We start from the raw sequence: 18784 nt of genomic DNA, 5'->3' as shown, positions 1-18784 counted from the left end.
TAATGACAGAATTGTAAATAATGACAGAATTATGTCAAACTATCCCTTGTTATCACTTTATCACTTGTACCAAATCAACAATTGCTTTTTTAATTTTATTTCCGTCCCAACATTTGTTTTCAATATAAGCCTAACGTCCTGAAGTCAAAGTTTTTGTCCAGTTTGATTTGTTTAACTTCTTCATTAAGTCTGTCTTTTTTAAATTTCACTTTAAAAGTCTTTCGTGGGCTTAATTGTTTTACGTAAAGAGCTTAATTTATTACAATCAAACAGATAAACAAACAAGCCAAAGGGGGAAAAACGTGGGGCAAATACCGACAATATGTTGTCAGTACAAAAAATTACTGCAGTTTTTTTAGAAGTAATACTGCATGTAGAAAATGCAGTTTTTTGGACACGAAAAAACTGCATTATTGCAGTATACAGTAGTTGGAGTACAACTGCAGTAGAACTGCAACATAACTGCGGTAGTATTACAATAATACTGCAATATAACTGCGGTAGTATTACAATAATACTGCAATATAACTGTGGTAATACTGCAATATAACTGCAGTAGTACTACAATAATATTGCAATATAACTGTGGTAGTACTCCAATAATATTGCAATATAACTGCAGTAATACTGCAATATAACTGCAGAAGTACTCCAATAATATTGCAACATAACTGCAGTAGTACTCCAATAATATTGCAATATAACTGCGGTAATACTGCAATATAACTGCAGTAGTACTACAATAATACTGCAATATAACTGCAGTAGTACTGCAATAATACTGCAATATAACTGCAGTAGTACTACAATAATATTGCAATATAACTGCAGTAGTACTGCAATATAACTGCAGTAGTACTACAATAATACTGCAATATAACTGCAGTAGTACTGCAATAATACTGCAATATAACTGCAGTAGTACTACAATAATACTGCAATATAACTGCAGTAGTACTACAATAATATTGCAATATAACTGCAGTAGTACTGCAATATAACTGCAGTAGTACTACAATAATACTGCAATATAACTGCAGTAGTACTACAATAATACTGCAATATAACTGCGGTAGATCTGCAATATAAGTGCAGTAGTACTACACTGCAATAATACTGCAATATAGCTGCGGTAGCACTGCAATACATAATTCGACTAAAGTACAATACTACTGAAATGCAATACAAATAAAATGCTGTACAATACCATTGTAATACAACCAGAATATCCCAAATAAGTAAACAAATCTGCAATAATGAATTAAGGTACAAAACAGTGAATGTCTCAAACTGCAATGCAACAAATAACGTGATTTTTATTTTTATTTTATTTCAAATAACAGGCTGAGAGTTAGACAATGTATTTAAAGTGTTTATTTACAAATCATGCAAACATCTTCCCCCACATTATTCAGAGAAGTTGTGTTTTTTGAAGAGCTTATTCTTATTCCACTTCGTTCTTTTCACTGCCTTCATCTCAGATGTGGAAACACAATTTTGGAAGTAGTCTGTAATAAACAAACAAAAAGAATCAGAGACAATCTTTTCAGTTACTCTTCACCACAGGCATATATTATGCTTAAAATGAATCTGCAAGTTAATGCAGGAACACGCCACTGTTTTTTGAAATAGGAGTTATTCAATGGAATTAATATTGTGCCATAATTAAACAAACAAATCCAGCATTTGCAAACAAACTCAATCTGCTTTTTAAAGGAAAACTCAACTCATAAACAAAGCAAGCAATGCGCAAGTGAAAAGGTCAATTTGAGCGAAAATGCAGTGTGAGACACTTGGTAGGGACGCAAATTATTGGATTTTGGCCGATATTCGATATGCCGATATTTGCAAACTCATTTTGGCTGATACCGATATTTATACACATTTCCCCCCATATAATAATATATATATATAAAAAAATACACGCACGGCCCGTGTACTTTTTCGTTCATTCATTATTCTATTTCGGAATGAAAGATGACATTTAAAAAAGGGTGCAACTTGGTTTTTTGTTTAAAAGAAAAAATCAGAAATGGCTGTATTTTGTTTTCCAAATGTATTGTTGTCATCAAACAATAGTATTAGAAAATTGGATGACATTTCCGATCGTTTTTTAATCTGTAATATTTATTTGTACATTTATTGTATTTCAAATGACTCGTAGCCGAAAAGTGATGGTCCGCCGAAGATTGATGGCCGGCCGCGGGAGCGCGCGCCGCGTGTTACATGTGTATCGCCCATTCACTTTACGAATGCAGTTGCTTTTATGTGGATCAAGCAGACATAACGTGCAAATAAACATCACTCACCCAGTACAACCATTATTACAACCAACCTTCAGTGATTGAAGCCTCTACTTATTGATTGAAAGGTTATTTCTGCCCTGAAATGTGTTGCTTATATTAATGAGGTTAAATCTGACTGATTATTACTCACCCAGTACTTTTGACCTATTAAAATACCTGTAAAGGGCCAATACAACCATTATAATGCAGTATTTTACCTGCCAAAAAGTGATCACTTGATTTAAAAAAACAACACATTTCAGAGCTAGATGGACTCTAATTTGACAAACAAACAAATTGAATGGTCTGAAAGTTAACTGGAGATGTTTTATTATTTTGTATTGGTACATCCTTGCCACGAAGATGTTTTAAAAAGTGTTGGGGAGAATATTGAACATGGCAAAAGAGTGGTGAGTGGTGACATGTGTTAATGTGATCGCCCCCTCATCAGCGCTCCGCTGGCGGAGGGTGGAAAATAGGCACAACACCGGCTCTGAGTCATTTGAAATTATGAAATTATGACTATTTTTGATCTAAAAAACATACTAACATAAGGGCAACCCAGGAAACATTATAAAATAATAATAAAAAAAAAATGTCAGGGGACCTTTAAAACTGCTCTAATGAGGACACTCGACAAAACTGACATTTTGGCACATATTGTGTGTGTGTTATGGTTTGTTCAAGCCTGAAAAAGAACTCGATACTGAAGCGCACCTTTTCCTCCACACAGCTGGACATTTAAGTTGCTGGCGCTCATGCTACGTTCACGGTCGTCACGTGCGCATAGTATATCCACCACATATTGGCAAGGCTCATTGGCAGAGATATTACTATCGGCCGATACCGATGATCATTAAGCTTTTATCGGCTGATACCGATGTCGTGCTGATGTCATCGTGCGTCCCTAACACTTGGCTTTATATAAGAGATCTCGGCTCAATTTTCTCACAAATGCAGTTGAGCAACTTCCTCTTCTAAAACAGTAGACAGCACTAAACTAGGTGATTAATTTAGTCTCCCAGGAGAAGCCCACTTGCCTTTGCATACAGCTGTGGAAAATGACCAGTGAACAGGTGTTTACTGTATCTTACTGTATCTATAATGAACCTTTTTGAGGTTTTCTTTAGCAAAATGTTATTCTATATCTAGACATATCCATATTAGATTTAATCTTATTGAATTACATCCTATTTATGTTAATTTATGGTTTATTGTTCAGCATTAATAATGAGTTTGAACACTCCAGATAAAAAGTTAAATTACTCACCCTCATGTCATTCCAACCCCGCAAGACACGGGGAACACAACTGAAGATATTTTTGATGAAATCTTTCTGTCACTCCATTGACAGTCTACACAATTTGCCCAATAACATGCATTTCTGGAAAAAAGCAGAGACACACAATTTTTAAAGTCTGTGAGAGCATATTTGTTTCACCCCAGCCATCGTCTTCTGTTTTTAGTTGTTACCAGTACATTTTCCTGGAAATAGCAATCACACAAAAAAAGTAAGTTAGCCTACTTAAAAAAAAAAAAAAATCTTTTCTACACATAATGTCAAACTACTGAACATAATTTGCTTGTATTTTCCAGTAAGTTAGTCGTGTCTGATATTTCTAATATTCCTGATATTAAATTTAAACAAGTAAAGTCACCGTGTATAGCACTTCAAACAATACAGATAACGTTAGTTTTTAAAAAAAAATGTGTTAAAAGTGATAGACAATATGCTGCAAAGGGCAAACATAAGTTACACAATCTGCTGTGACGCAGTTAACACTAACGTTAAACAGTGTAACGTTAAACCGGAGAATGGTAAAACTAACATAATAGAAGCGGCGTTTCCTCTTATTTTCCCACCGGGTTGAACAACATATACGTAAAGTCTTTTTTACACCAATCTAAAATAAAAAAAAGAGAAATATGAGGACATTATATGTTATAATTTACTCACCTCTAAGCTGAATGACTTGACAAGGCCTCGCGCAATGAACTTCTTTTCTTCCAGAAAACGCTTCTCTTCCATTCCACTTGTTAATGACCGTCGTCACCACGAGTAATGCTGTCATGTCTTCGTGTTTTAATTGTGATAGTTCATAAATATGAACCTATATGAACGATAATTTCAGTGAGGAAATCAACCAAACCATATTTTATGGAGCAGACACTACGCGGAAAGACGCTGACTGACAGTAATGAGCATCAGCTGCTCTCGAGACTCGTTGTCAGGACAACGCCCGCGGCGCGTGCGCGCGAAGGAAGCTCGTCACATGGGCTATGTCTCGCACAAAACAGCAGAACTGCAGTACAGTTTAATATTGGTAGGCCAAGACTTCAGATGCAAAAAACAAAAACTTCATCTGTCTTTTTTTGCTCCTTTATTTAGGTTCAGTAATTTCACTTTTTAATGGCAAAACTGATATCATTGCCTGAGAGCCCAATAAAAACAAAAAGATAAAAAAAATTGATTAGTTTTCTCTATCAAAAAAAAGTCTATCACTTTTTAAAGTGTATCACTGAACTGAAGTTATTGCAACTACTTCATTATACTGCAAATCTACAGTTGTACTGCAGTTTTACTTCACTATTCTGAAGTTGTACTTTTTGTACTGCTGTTTTACTGCAGTTGCACTTCAATGTACTGCAGTCACATTGTATCTATACTGCAGTTATACTTCGTTAATACTGCAAATCTACAGTTGTACTGCAGTCACATTATATCTATACTGCAGTAATACTTCGTTAATACGGCAAATCTACAGTTGTACTGCAGTCACATTATATCTATACTGCAGTTATACTTCGTTAATACGGCAAATCTACAGTTGTACTGCAGTCACATTGTATCTATACTGCAGTTATACTTTGTTAATACTGCAAATCTACAGTTGTACTGCAGTTTTACTTCACTATTCTGAAGTTGTACTTTTTGTACTGTGGTTTTACTGCAGTTGCACTTCAATGTACTACAGTCACATTGTATCTATACTGCAGTTATACTTCGTTAATACTGCAATTCTACAGTTGTACTTCATTGTACTGCAGTTATACTGCTTTAAACTGCAGTTTTACTGCAGTTGTACTTCATTGTACTGCAATTATTTTTCGTAAGGGTAATGATAGTAAAACATATGTAAAATACAAAAATGAACATAATACTGAGTTTGATTGTGAATGTGATAAGAGAAGTTGCTGAATTAGTGGACTTCAGGCCTGTAATGCCGCTGTCTGCGGTTAGATGGCAGCATTCAGCTGTTCTCACGCCGAGAACACCAACAGTTTACTGAGAATGAGCTGGCTTTGTTGCTGCGCATTTCATTGCCGTTATTCACTAGATTGTGAGGTAAAAGTATTTAGAAAGTGACAAGAAATAACCCCAGTGAAAGGAAAAAGCGCATTAATGGAGCGTGTGTGTTTTAAAGCCTTACGGAAGGGGAGGAGAGACTCAGGTGAGGAGATAAACGTTATTGACAATCCTCACATGGGGCGGTTTCTTTAATTATGGGCATTTTTGGCCTGTGGACAGAGCATTATGTTATTTCTAATGAACATTTCCAACCCAGGCTCATTTCTATGACGTGCTGAATTATGTGTTGTGTTTAATAGCGTTCTGAAACGGAAATGACAACATATTTTTGTAGTAAACATGCCAGAGTAAATACAATTGCCCTGCTTAAGCTAATTTCATAGTCAGTGTTTTTAATGCATACAGTACAATCAAATAACATTTTATACTTCTACATAATTTGCCAAAATTACTGGGAATTGAGAATGATGCTTATGAAGTTTGTTTAGATGTTCATTTTGTTCATGCTTTTGTGTGTCATATTTCAGTGCAGTTTCTTTGCTAAACAAGGACTCTGCCTTTGATTTTATATAGGCCTATATATAATATATATATATATATATATATATATATATATATATATATAATATATATATATTATAATTTATAAATATATGTAATATGTAATAATAAATAATAAATAATAAAAAATAATAAATGTAATATATGTATAATGTAAATGTAATATAATGTAAAATATGTAATATTCAATACTATTTTTGTGTCAGGGACAAGGATAAAACTAAAAAGATCTATACATAAAATATATCTAAAAAATGGATACAAAATAATACAACATGAAAAAGTTTAAATCTTTTTTGTTTGAAATCACATAAACTCCTGCGCCTGAAGTTAACAAATATGAGAATAAAAGAGACACGTTTTTATTACTATTCGTATTTACAAAGTCATACATTTGCATGATTGTTTTACATAGAATGATCCCAGATAAATTTTCAGTGTCGTACACAATTATGAATATACACATTTATGTAAAAATACACAATTATGTAAAACATATGCCAAAGCACCAAACCAAAAACATATGAAAAAAAGAAATGTGTAAAAAATTATACTAAACATTGAAAATGTGTTGTTTTATTGCTCTCATTTGTATAAAAGTGTCCGCTAAATGATTAAATGTAATGGCTGTTAAAATAATAATACATAATTACAAAAAAGTGTAATAAAAACTTAAGATCACATCACAAATACTCTCATAATTACAGATACACACAGACAACTCGAAGAATGAAGATGAAGCGATTGACTCCTGAGGAATACAAGTTTTGCATGACTGTCCTTCCTCAGTAACACTTGTGTTTGATTGTTTCTGCTAATCTTGATCTCTCTCTCTCTGGGAATGTTTAGTCAGTGTTTCTCCCCTGCATCAGCAGTTCAGTGTTGAGGAGTGATTTAAAGGGGCACAGGGCCGCCTGACGGGCCCGGCATTGGAAATAAACACACCCCCCTCCCCGTTCCACTTTTAATTATCCCGAGGTTTGGGCTGACGACTCCTCCTGACACCACGAGCGCGGTAACTAGCTATTACACTAAATATTGTGAGTGTGGCAGAGCTGAGACTGACAGCGCCGGCTTCCTAGGGGGCCGACAAGAAACGAGACGCTGAAAGAAATACGAGGGAAACGAGAACGAGTGGCGGTGGATTCCTCAACGCACAAAGGTTTAAGCAGCCGGCGGTGTGTGTAGTCACGGGAGGTGGGGGGGCTCTTCTTGCTTGATTGCGTGTTCACAATTTTAATGAAAGTCGTGAGGGATGTTGACTTGGCAGCGCTCTCAGAATGCATTGTGGGAGCGAGATGTGCGTCGTGATGTTCACAGGGTCATGACTTCACTGAGAAACACGTCTGCCCACCTGCACTCTGCTGTTCGCTGCTAACTTTGTTCTGTGCTGATATTCAGTATGAACATGCTTTTGCTTTCCATCTGGACACGTAATAACATTCTCATTCGATATCCTTCAAATGAATTCGATATCCTTCTAGGTGAATTTAGGTCGATTGGGACGCTTTTTGCCATTGATATGACTAGGACAATTCACCTCATCGCCTTTTATTTTTTTTAATAATGTTACACTTTTTTAATGAATTTCATAATTGAATATTTTCTCAGATCGTCTCAACCTGACAAACCATCATCATATGATCCATGAAGACACAGGTTATCTTCAAATTTCTTGTATTGTTAAACTGGATACACTCTACAATAAGGTTCATTAGTTAATGTAACAACTAACATGACTAATGTTAACAAATACAACCTTTGATTTCAATAACTAATAGTAAATGTTGAAACTAATATTAAAGGAGATTAATAAATGTTGTTAAGTATAGTTCATGTTTACGGAAGCGTATTGCATTCACTTGAAGAAAAAAAATCTACTCTGTTTTTCTGAGTTATTTATCTCAGAATTATAAAAAAAAATTCACTTTGTTTTTATGAATTAATGAGTGACTCATAATTTTTGAGATAATCAAGTCATTAATTCAGAAAAACAGAGCAAAAACTTTTTTCCATGAAAAATTATCTCGTAATTCTGAGATAATTAACTTGTTAATTCAGAAAAACAGAGCAAAAACTTTTTTTCTGTGAAAAATGATCTCATAATTCAGAGATAATTAACTTGTTAATTCAGAAAAACAGAGCAAAATCTTTTTTCCATGAACAATTATCTCGTAATTCTGAGATAATTAACTCGTTAATTCAGAAAAACAGAGCAATTTTTTTCCCATGAAAACTGAGATAATTAGCTTGTTATTTCAGAAAAACAGAGCAAAAACTTTTCCCATGAACAATTATCTCATAATTCTGAGATAATTAACTCATTAATTCAGAAAAACAGAGCAAAAACTTTTTTCCATTAACAATTATTTCGTAATTCTGAGATAATTAACTAATTAATTCAGAAAAATAGAGCAATTTTTTTTCCATTAAAAATTATTTCGTAATTCTAAGAAAATTAACTTGTTAATTCAGAAAAACAGAGGAATTTTTTTTCCATGAAAAATGATCTCGTAATTCTGAGATAATTAACTGGTAAATTCAGAAAAACAGAGCATTTTTTCCATGAAAAATTATCTTGTAATTCTGAGATAATTAACTTGTTAATTCTGAAAAAACAGCATTTTTTTCCATGAAAAATGATCTCATAATTTTGAGATAATTAACTTGTTAATTCAGAAAAACAGAGCAAAAACTTTTCCCATGAACAATTATCTCATAATTCTGAGATAATTAACTCATTAATTCAGAAAAACAGAGCAAAAACTTTTTTCCATGAAAAATTATCTCTTAATTCTGAGATAATTAACTCATTAATTCAAAAAAATCATTTTTTTCCATGTAAAATTATCTCATAATTCTGAGATAATTAACTTGTTAATTCAGAAAAACAGAGCAAAATCTTTTTTCCATTAACAATTATCTCGTAATTCTAAGATAATTAACTTGTTAATTCAGAAAAACAGAGGAATTTTTTTCCCATGAAAAATGATCTCGTAATTCTGAGATAATTAACTGGTAAATTCAGAAAAACAGAGCATTTTTTTTCATGAAAAATTATCTCGTAATTCTGAGATAATTAACTTGTTAATTCTGAAAAAACAGCATTTTTTTCCATGAAAAATGATCTCATAATTTTGAGACAATTAACTCGTTAATTCAGAAAAACAGAATTATTTCCTTTAAAAATTATCTCATAATTCTGAGAGATAATTAACTGGTTAATTCAGAAAAACAGAGGAATTTTTTGCATTAAACATTATCTCATAATTTTGAGATAATTAACTGGTTAATTCAGAAAAACAGAGCAATTTTTTTCCATTAAAAATTATCTCATAATTCTGGGATAATTAACTCATTAATTCAGAAAAACAGAGCAAATTATATTTCCCCAAGTGAATGCAATACGCTTCCGTACATGTTAGCTAAGGTAGTTAACCAATCTTAACGAATGAACCTTATTGTAAAGCGTTACCGTTAAACTCTGTCTGAAAGCCTGTAGTTGCATCACCGCAACATTATTTCGTAGTTTGCACCCACATGCCACTAAAATAATTCCTAAAAGAGGCATTTGAAATATCAACCTGCTATAGGTGTAACAGATGGGAAAAGTGGTGTGTTTTTTGGGAGTGTGTGTGGAGAGCAGACCTGCTGGAGTCATAATTAAATGAAAAAAAAAAATAGTTAGTAGCGCATACACTCACTTTTTTTGTTTGGTTTTGTTGTTGCTTTCTAATTGCTGGTTGCCGTTGGAGCTTGTGCACCTGATGATAGATCTCACCAAGCATTCTGGGATTGATCCAGGTCAATGAGAGAAAGAGAGATTGGTATGCTCTTGGCATATATAAAAGCCTAATTGCGTCTAAGTTCGTGCATTCTAGTTTTACGCAACTAATAGCAGAGTCAAAAGTACAGCTTTCAGGACGTCTGTATGTACAGTATGACTGGATCAGCCGTCATTGCATCATTGACATGTTCAGTCCTAAACTAATTAGGAACTGTTTCAGACCCACTTGATTCGCTCTTTATATTCGAGGACTGATGACGCTCTCGTGGTTCGGGTCCATCGATATATGTGTCTCAGTTATGGGTACGTTACTCATTTTCATTAAAAGTAATGAATCACTAACTCTTTCTAAAAGTATAGCCTACTACATTACTATTTATTTTAAGATGTCTGTGCTACACTGTAATTATGAATGTAAGTACTAAGTAACAATAATTAACTACATGCACTATTAGGTTTTGATTATGGTTGGTGTCATGTAATTATGCATAATTTATAGTTATTACTACGGTAATGTGATATTATGTAACAAGGATGCTGTAAAATAAAGTGTTGTCAGATAAGGATTGGGGTTTGGTTTCGAGTTAGTTGCATGTTATCATGCATCTTTTTTTAATTATTACTACAGGACCTACATGAAACACTAACATGTGTAGCAATGACACTGGAAAATAAAGTGCAACCAAAACGTATTGAATTGCTTATTTTTGATTTCTAAATTCCACATTAATCACGTCCAGTTGAACAATATGGATAGACATGAAACGGCTCCTTTAATTCTTTCAAATAAATAATATAAAATTGCAATCATTTAGACCAAATTAAATGGATTTTAATGTTAAATTCACTTGCTTTATATATAATAGTCCTAGTCTATACAGTATTGAATGCGATTCCATCAGAAGTAACTAACTAAATGGCAGAGTAATCCCTGACTCTGCTAATTAAACCACAGCAATTAATGATTACATCCAATCCTGATTCTTATATGCAAATCAGAACAAAATTAAAGCACTATGGATGATAAACAAGTATCGCTTTTCCCTGTTCCTTACGTCCGGTTGCTGGTTTAGAGCTTCTTTGGCCCCCCAAAAAAGGCTAATTATTTAATTCCCACTGCTATATCCATTTGAAATAAGGTTATATGCACTGTAAATGATTTCTGTTGTTTTCACAGGATTATACTGTTTTTCTCAACAGTTTCTTACTGTATAATCTATGTACAGTAAGTTACAGTAGATTTAGTTGTTTTCACAGTATTAAATTGTTTTTTCAACAGTTATGTACTGTGCACACAGTTGACAGTATGTTACTGTAGAATTGCAATGCATTCTGGGAAATTATCAGTTACTGTTAATCTAAAAACAGCAGTGCAATTGACCGCGAAAAACACCACACACAGTTCCACGGGTAAAATTGCTAGCCTACTAATGTTATTCTTACATTTAAAATAAAAATGTAGCACTGGTTGACCATTAACAGTCATAATTTATGACATAATTTATGTCAGTGGGGTGTGCATGGGAGCATATTTGACTTTGGAAGAGTTTCTCTGTCGTGTCAGTGGTGCTGCTGTCTTTTCTGCCGACCTGCAACTTCTTCATCTGGTAAGTAATATAATTCTTATAATGTGTATGCAAACGGATTCTAGCTAATAACTTTAAAGTTATTTAGAATAGCTGACCACGATTTCTATATTCAATTTAATATATTCTAGACATTTTAATATAATATGTATATGATAGGCTACTCTTCAATGTAGCCATTTGGGATATTACTGTAAATTCAAATACATTAGTACGAAATGACCGCGAAAAATAACCACAACAAGCTGCCATTTTATGAAGAACTCTTCAGTTCCCTTCCCTCTGTAAGAACACGCAGGCCGTGCATCGCGTCGCTGTCGGTCGGCAACGTTTTCGCCATACATCTGGTTAGTAATTCATATTTTTATGCAAACCATATGAGTTACTTACGTTAACGTTAGAAAGAAGTGGCCGCGGAATGTTCTACGTCTGTATAAGTCAGACGCGGATTTCTTTTATGTTGATAGCCTTACTTGATTTAATGTGATTTTATTGACATATATTTCATATGTAACCTCTTATACGGTCAAAATGGTCTAATCATTTTGTTATTTACCACGTTAAGTCGGTGGAAGCGCCTGCACGTTCATTATTTTATGACTTACAGGGGTTAGGAATTGCTAATCGATAAATGTATCCTGAAATCGGACATCCAAGGTTAGGATTCGGATTTATTGTTATTAAATTATAGTGCCGATTCCTCTTATTGATTTTTTCACGCTTATTTTCGTGTAAATCCTGACCTGGCGTTCCGCCATTTAACGTTAACGTTACTGCTACCTCAGTGATAACTGATGGACCACGGAAAGCGCCCAGTGTATTTTTGTCCAAAATACAAAGCTACGTGTGACTATAATATCATTTTTTTTTTTTTTTTTTTTAACTATGTGTAAACTGACGTGTAGCCTACTCATTTGAAGGGAACGATGCCTTGTCAATCTTTTTTTAAGTCATGTATCACACAAGCAAGATTTAACCTACGTTTTCACGTGATGTTGAGTTATGTTTCAGCTTGCGTTGCATTCAAAAGAAAAGAGTGGACGATAGAGATGAGTTATCTTTAGCCGTTCTTGGCATATTTATTTCAGCTGTTGACACATCAGTCTCACGGTCGAACTAACAGCACAGAGAGTAATGAAGATTCTCTCAGTAATATGATCCTCTTAACTACGGTAAATCAACTTGGACAAACATAATAATAATACAAACGCATCCTCCATAGCCTATACTTTAGTGCCCTCTTGTGGCATAAACATATGCACAACACTGAACAGTATAGCATTGTATTATATTACACAGCATACAACCGAGGACATAATGAACATACTTTAACAATTGATTTTAAACAACAGTCCAACAAACAAGATTTTAGTATTAAGTGAATTACACTTTAGACATCATTTTGTCTGTTTTTGCTGTTTAGCCAAAACAACAATAACAAAAACGTACTGTATTTTAACTGTCTTGTCTGTTCTCCTTTTCCACAGGTGTGAGCTGTGCATGTTAAGAAGACCCCTATCCATCTTGATGACCGATGAATTGTAAATCTAATCTAATTTAATTATTCTATTTATCTAACTACTACTACTATACCTTGGTCCAGTACTGACCCACTGAGAACATTTTAAACGGATTATTATCCATCTGTGAATTTTGTCTATCTGCAAGTTGTTAAGAATTGTTGTGTGAAAATAAATGTTGTTGTACAGTTTAAGGTTTAATTGCATAAAAGCTTGGATAGAAAACTTCCTATTGCAAAAGTTAGAACATAAGTCTGCATATAAATGATTATTAATACCGTAATGCAAGTTTTTCATGGCACATGTGCATGATGAGGTTGTTTTGTGTTTAGTTTTTTTTTTTAAAGGACACTGGATAACTTGTCATTTTGTTATACTCATCTGGATTGGTGGTTTACTCGTCAAAGCTTTTATAGTTTATAAGTTTATATGTGTCTCCCAGCCCTGCAAATCTGGCCCCTTAGATAGAAAGCAGCCAAAAACCCTTTAAAATCAGCAACTGACCAGTTAGACAGTCTATCTCAAACCAATAGACAATCTTAGACTAGTTTAAGCTGTTTTACCCCAGCAGGGAGTGGGTGGATGAGTTGTTATGAACTATCTTTCTAATAGATTGATCAGATAGCACCCCTTTAATCTTTTCTATTTTACCTGTTCATGATAATTTTTGCATGTATTTATGCATAATTGTTCATGATTGTCATGCATGATTTTTATTGTATTATATTACATTTTTATTATTAATGTATTTAATTGTATTAATGTATTTAAATGTATATTATGTAAATGTACTAATGTGTTTGAAAATACACAATAAACCTTGTGCAGTTAAAGCTTCAATTGTTCTTTTTTCTATTTCCCATTAACAGTTAAAATAATATTTCTACGGATTTTCTACAGGTTACACAGTAGCACTATAAAATAAATACAATAACATTTCATACTATACAGTATTATTAAAAATTAACAGTGTAATTCTGTACTTTAATATGGTAAGAAATTACAGTAAAATAATGTTATTTAATTTGCAGTATGCTTAACAGTACTGTAGTTAGTGTTACGGTAATTTTACTGTTAAATGAAATACAGCAAGTACTGGATAATTGTTGCCAGTAAGTTACTGTTAATTTGACAAGAAATTTTTTACAGTGTGGTTTATATTGATCCACAGACGAGGTTTAAGGCTAGTCCCAGACTAAAATACATGTTTGAGCTAAAGCGACGGCACTAACATCATCAAACATGCCTCTTCCGTCGTTTAATCTTGAGATGGTGTTATTTTCTAAGGCACATTTATAAAAGCTGCTTAAATTTATATTAAATTGATCTAAGGTCTATAATCCTGGCTTAACCTAAACCCTGTCTGTGGAACCAGGCTTTTTTTACTTTTTTATTTACTTATACAGGTGTTTGCTTGATAAGAACAACAGTGTCCTTGTTTGATATGTGTGTACAGATTTTTTTTTATGAATTTGAAGTACAAACAATGTGAATCCGTATGCTTTATTTTAGCGCATGATCATCTTATTGCATAATTATTATTGAATAACACTGAACTTATGCATCTAGTCTATTGCATCCACCGCTGGGTAATGTTCCCGTCCGCACCAAGTGTTGCTGTCGCTAGTGCATGTGTGTGTGTGTGTGTGTGTGTGTGTATGGGGTTGTTTCACCCGTCTGGAAAACAGGCCTCACACACTCTTCGAGAGGTTTCATTATAGAGACCAGTGAAGCGTCGCTTGTTCTTTAAACTGTTTTAACGCCAGGCTAATATCTGGATGAAACGGGGGAGCAGTTTGTGATGAATTACTTTGTGGACAGACTTATTTAAAGAATGCTGCACTTAATTGATTGATCCCATAAGTTTGGCAGTTGGAGGCGGAAAGTGTGTGCGTGTATGCGTTTAACCATTTACTAAATTTCTGGATGGTCGGCATATTAAAACATATTTTGCTCTACAAGTTCTTTGCTAATAAAGATAATATAGTTGCATTGTTTATAATGTAAAATGTAAGTTGTGTAAGAATTGTTTTTGTTTTTTTTCCCCAAATTTACTGTAAAATGAAACCTGTTGCATATCATTTCAATGCAGTTTAAATCTTTTTTATTCCTAGTTTTAAAAGGTTTTAGGTTTACTGGACAGAAATAAACATGTACTGTATATTTAACCTTAAGATCATTTCGAAAACAAAGGGAGCTTTTGTCCGTATTCGTTTAATTACTTTGAAAGACAGTTGATGTGTTTTGATTTGAAAGTGTAAAATAAGCAGAGGCTTTTCCAGACGTTTGCAGATGTAACTCTTTCAACATGGTTTATATATGGGGGAAAACATCTCACATGGGAAAAGCATTTAATAATTTTCTGTATGTCGAAGTAACACCGATGAACTTTAATGGGTTTATTTTGGTTTTGGTTTTGTTCATTCAACACTAGTTTTCCTCTGATTAAACAATCTCTCTTTGATTTCAGTGTTTTATTATATTCTATATGATTGTATTTTAAATACTTTTGTGACATTAGCAGCAAATTACAACATTATTCTGTAATTGCCATTGTCATTACAACTTTTAAAATGTCAAAATGTTTTTGAATTTTATTTATTTTAAAAGTTTCAAATGTCATAAATCCACTTTTTGTATATATTATGTATGTTTTGATTCTATTTAAATGACGTTTTAAATACTTTACATTTTGAATACATAATGCAACTGCAGTGTGTGTGTGTGTGTTTGTGGTCGTGGTAAGCCCATATGTTATGGTGACAAAATTTTCACACATAGATAGAAATATCTGAAATCCGAAATATTTGATATCTGATTTTCTTTGGTCCCCATGAGGAAAATGGCTTATAAAAGTCATGTTTTCTAAAAATGTAAAAAACGCAGACTGTGTGTGTGTGTTAGGGGATTAGGGGGTAGGGTTAGTTTAAGGGGAGATAATTTACTGTTTGTATAAAAATCTCTTATCGAAGATCACCATAAAAACATGAAAACACAACATTATTCCTTATTTTATTTCTGTTCCATTCTATCTTGCATTTGAATTTGTTTATTTCGATTAGAAACCCTGTATAGAAACTAGGTTAAATTACCACAAAATTCAGCAACTGTAGTCAAGCCAAAACCCAAAGACTCTTAAATTACAACTCATGTGGGAAAATCTGAACGCTTAAGTATGAAATATAATATTTTTTGTGGTGATAATATCTACTGGACTTGTAGCTCCTCGATCATTTTAAATTAATTTCTTAGCAGACGATTGCCTTTACACACTTCAAGTTATACTTTTCAGGAGAGTTATATAAATAAATTATATATATATATATATATCCTGAATTCAGATCATACATCACCATGGACAGATGCAATGGCGTCTGCTTCTCTCTCTTTCGCTGCATCTGTCCATCTCTTTCAACCCAGTGTATATTTGCCCCTGATCTATTAATATCCTCAGTGGCTGAGAGCAATCGCTCAGTGTCTACACCTCCTTTCTTTCAAGCATTTACAAGAATTAAAAACAAAAGCAAACAGCCATCACAGCGCAGAAGAGAAATGCTCACACAGACTGGAACTGACAGAGAGTTAAATACTGGAGACGGGCGAGGGAAACACACAAGTCTACCTTCCCCATTATTGACAATCATTCATGTGTGTTAAAAAAAAAAAAAATCAAACATATGCATCAAACAGTGTCTTGTACAAAGATTTAAATAATGCGCTGATATTTGCAGTAACACACACACACACACACACACATACACGTAGGTTTGGTTAAGTGATTGTGAACAGTTATGTAATAGTGATGTGGATTTGGCAGTCAAAGGTCGAAGTGTTTCTGGTGAAGACCCAAAGTACACACCAATGACTATCTATCTATCTATCTATCTATCTATCTATCTATCTATCTATCTATCTATCTATCTATCTATCTATCTATCTATCTATCTATCTATCTATCTATCTATCTATCTATCTATCTATCTATCTATCTATCTATCTATCTATCTATCTATCTATCTATCTATCTATCTGCCCCCTGTCTGTCTCTCTATATATATCTCTCTCTTTCTGTCTGCCTGTATGTCTATCTATCTATCTCTCTATCTGTATATCTCTCTACCTGTATATCTCTGTCTGTCTGTCTGTCTGTCTTTCTCTATTTGTCTGTCTATATATCTGAATGTCTATCTGTCTCTATCTATCTATCTATCTATCTATCTATCTATCTATCTATCTATCTATCTATCTATCTATCTATCTATCTCTTTTTTTGAATGTCTATCTGTCTGTGTGTCTATCTTTCTTTCTTTCTGTCCGTCTATCTAAGGACGTTTTAAGGACATTTTTAATCATACAATTAAATGTTTGTGTTTTTCTAGAAATAACTACCAAAAGAGTCACATGTGCAGTAACCAATTAAATTGCTCTCTTTGAAACTCCTTTGTTTTATATTTTCTAAAGTGAAAAGTGTGCATATTTGTCAAGTATGTATCAATACCACAGGTTTTTAATTTTTTTTGTGTGCAAACATTAGTAAAGACCAGATAACATTGAACAAACGCTCTATTAGCGTTACTGGAAGAACGTTTGTTCATATCTTTGAGAGAACTTTGCCAGCATGTTGATTGTATTAAAATAAAAACGTTTCAACTGTGGCCTTTTTTAGGTAAAACATACAAGTCAATAGTTCAAATATAACATACCCACTAAGTCCTGTGATTTATGTGAGAGGAATCTATAGCAAATTTCTTCTGAGTTTAAAGTTCTCCACATCAATTCATTCCAATATATGATTAAAACTGTTACACTATCTTTCTCTTTCATTTTCCTTGTTGCCTTTGATAACGAAAGTGCGTAAACACAAAGCGGCCAAAAAGGAAGCCGTCATTCTGAAACCAACCCAGAAATGTTGATTCATATCGCTAGAAAACAAGCGAGCCTGAAGTCATTTATGTGCGTTCTAGCGAGCCACTACATGTGACTAAGAATAATAAAGCGCAACACTGAGTCAGGTGTGAGCCCGTCCGTGGGCCCGGCCCGCTCTCCCGCTCCTCATTGTTCTGCTGGGAGGGTCCTGTGGACGGGAAGCAAGCAGGTTGTTCCAGACGGAGGCTGAGAGTGGAACAGTTCTTTATTCAAGGGCGGGAAGTCATTCCATCAATGCAGAAAAACACCAAAGAAACGTTTCCTTCCCCCTCCGTTTCCCAGTGAAAGATTCAGTTGAAAAGGCACAATTCTTTACCCTGCAGTTCTTACATACTCACACACACATCCACGTCTCAACAATGTCTTATCTGGATGTTGTACTATTTACTGACTACGATGATGATGATGACATTAAAAAACTGAATGACAGTTGATAGGCACAACATTTAAGGCATATTAATAATGAACAAACATTACCTACACAGCAAAAACTCATTGAAAAGAGGACTTTGCCAGTAACGTTGAGATTTGGTTGATGAGTGAAAAGCTGTGAAAACTTGAGTTCGACCTGCCGGACGCACGGTTTCACCGAGAAATAACCTCCTTTCTGCAGTGTGATTATTTTATAATATTTTCATGGCTGTCCGTGTAAGGGATCCGAAACAGACGTCCACCCTGGGCTAAATTTGGACCAATTCAGATGGACTTGACAAATCCCAATTTTCAATGACTGTGTTTCGGCTAAATAAAGGCCATGACTCGATTTAGCCCAGAGAAACAGTGTGCAGATTTTACCTCCCAAACACAGA

The 18784-nt window shown here is 33.9% G+C and overlaps 1 long non-coding RNA gene across 1 annotated transcript; it reads right to left on the bottom strand.

The window, feature by feature from the left end:
• Positions 1 to 1313: 1313 nt before the first annotated feature.
• Positions 1314 to 4717, bottom strand: LOC148981330 (uncharacterized). The gene is made up of 3 exons (XR_016168450.1): positions 4243 to 4717; positions 3556 to 3669; positions 1314 to 1508 (listed from the first exon to the last, which is right to left on the bottom strand). It is a non-coding gene; the product is annotated as an uncharacterized LOC148981330 (long non-coding RNA).
• Between the last annotated feature and the right edge of the window lie 14067 nt (positions 4718 to 18784).

Source organism: Pimephales promelas, chromosome 5 (assembly GCF_988280905.1).
Source record: "Pimephales promelas chromosome 5, fPimPro1.hap1.1, whole genome shotgun sequence".
NCBI classification, from domain to species: domain Eukaryota; kingdom Metazoa; phylum Chordata; class Actinopteri; order Cypriniformes; family Leuciscidae; genus Pimephales; species Pimephales promelas.
Note: the sequence above shows the minus strand (reverse complement) of the source record. Positions and strands in the feature narration are given on the sequence as shown.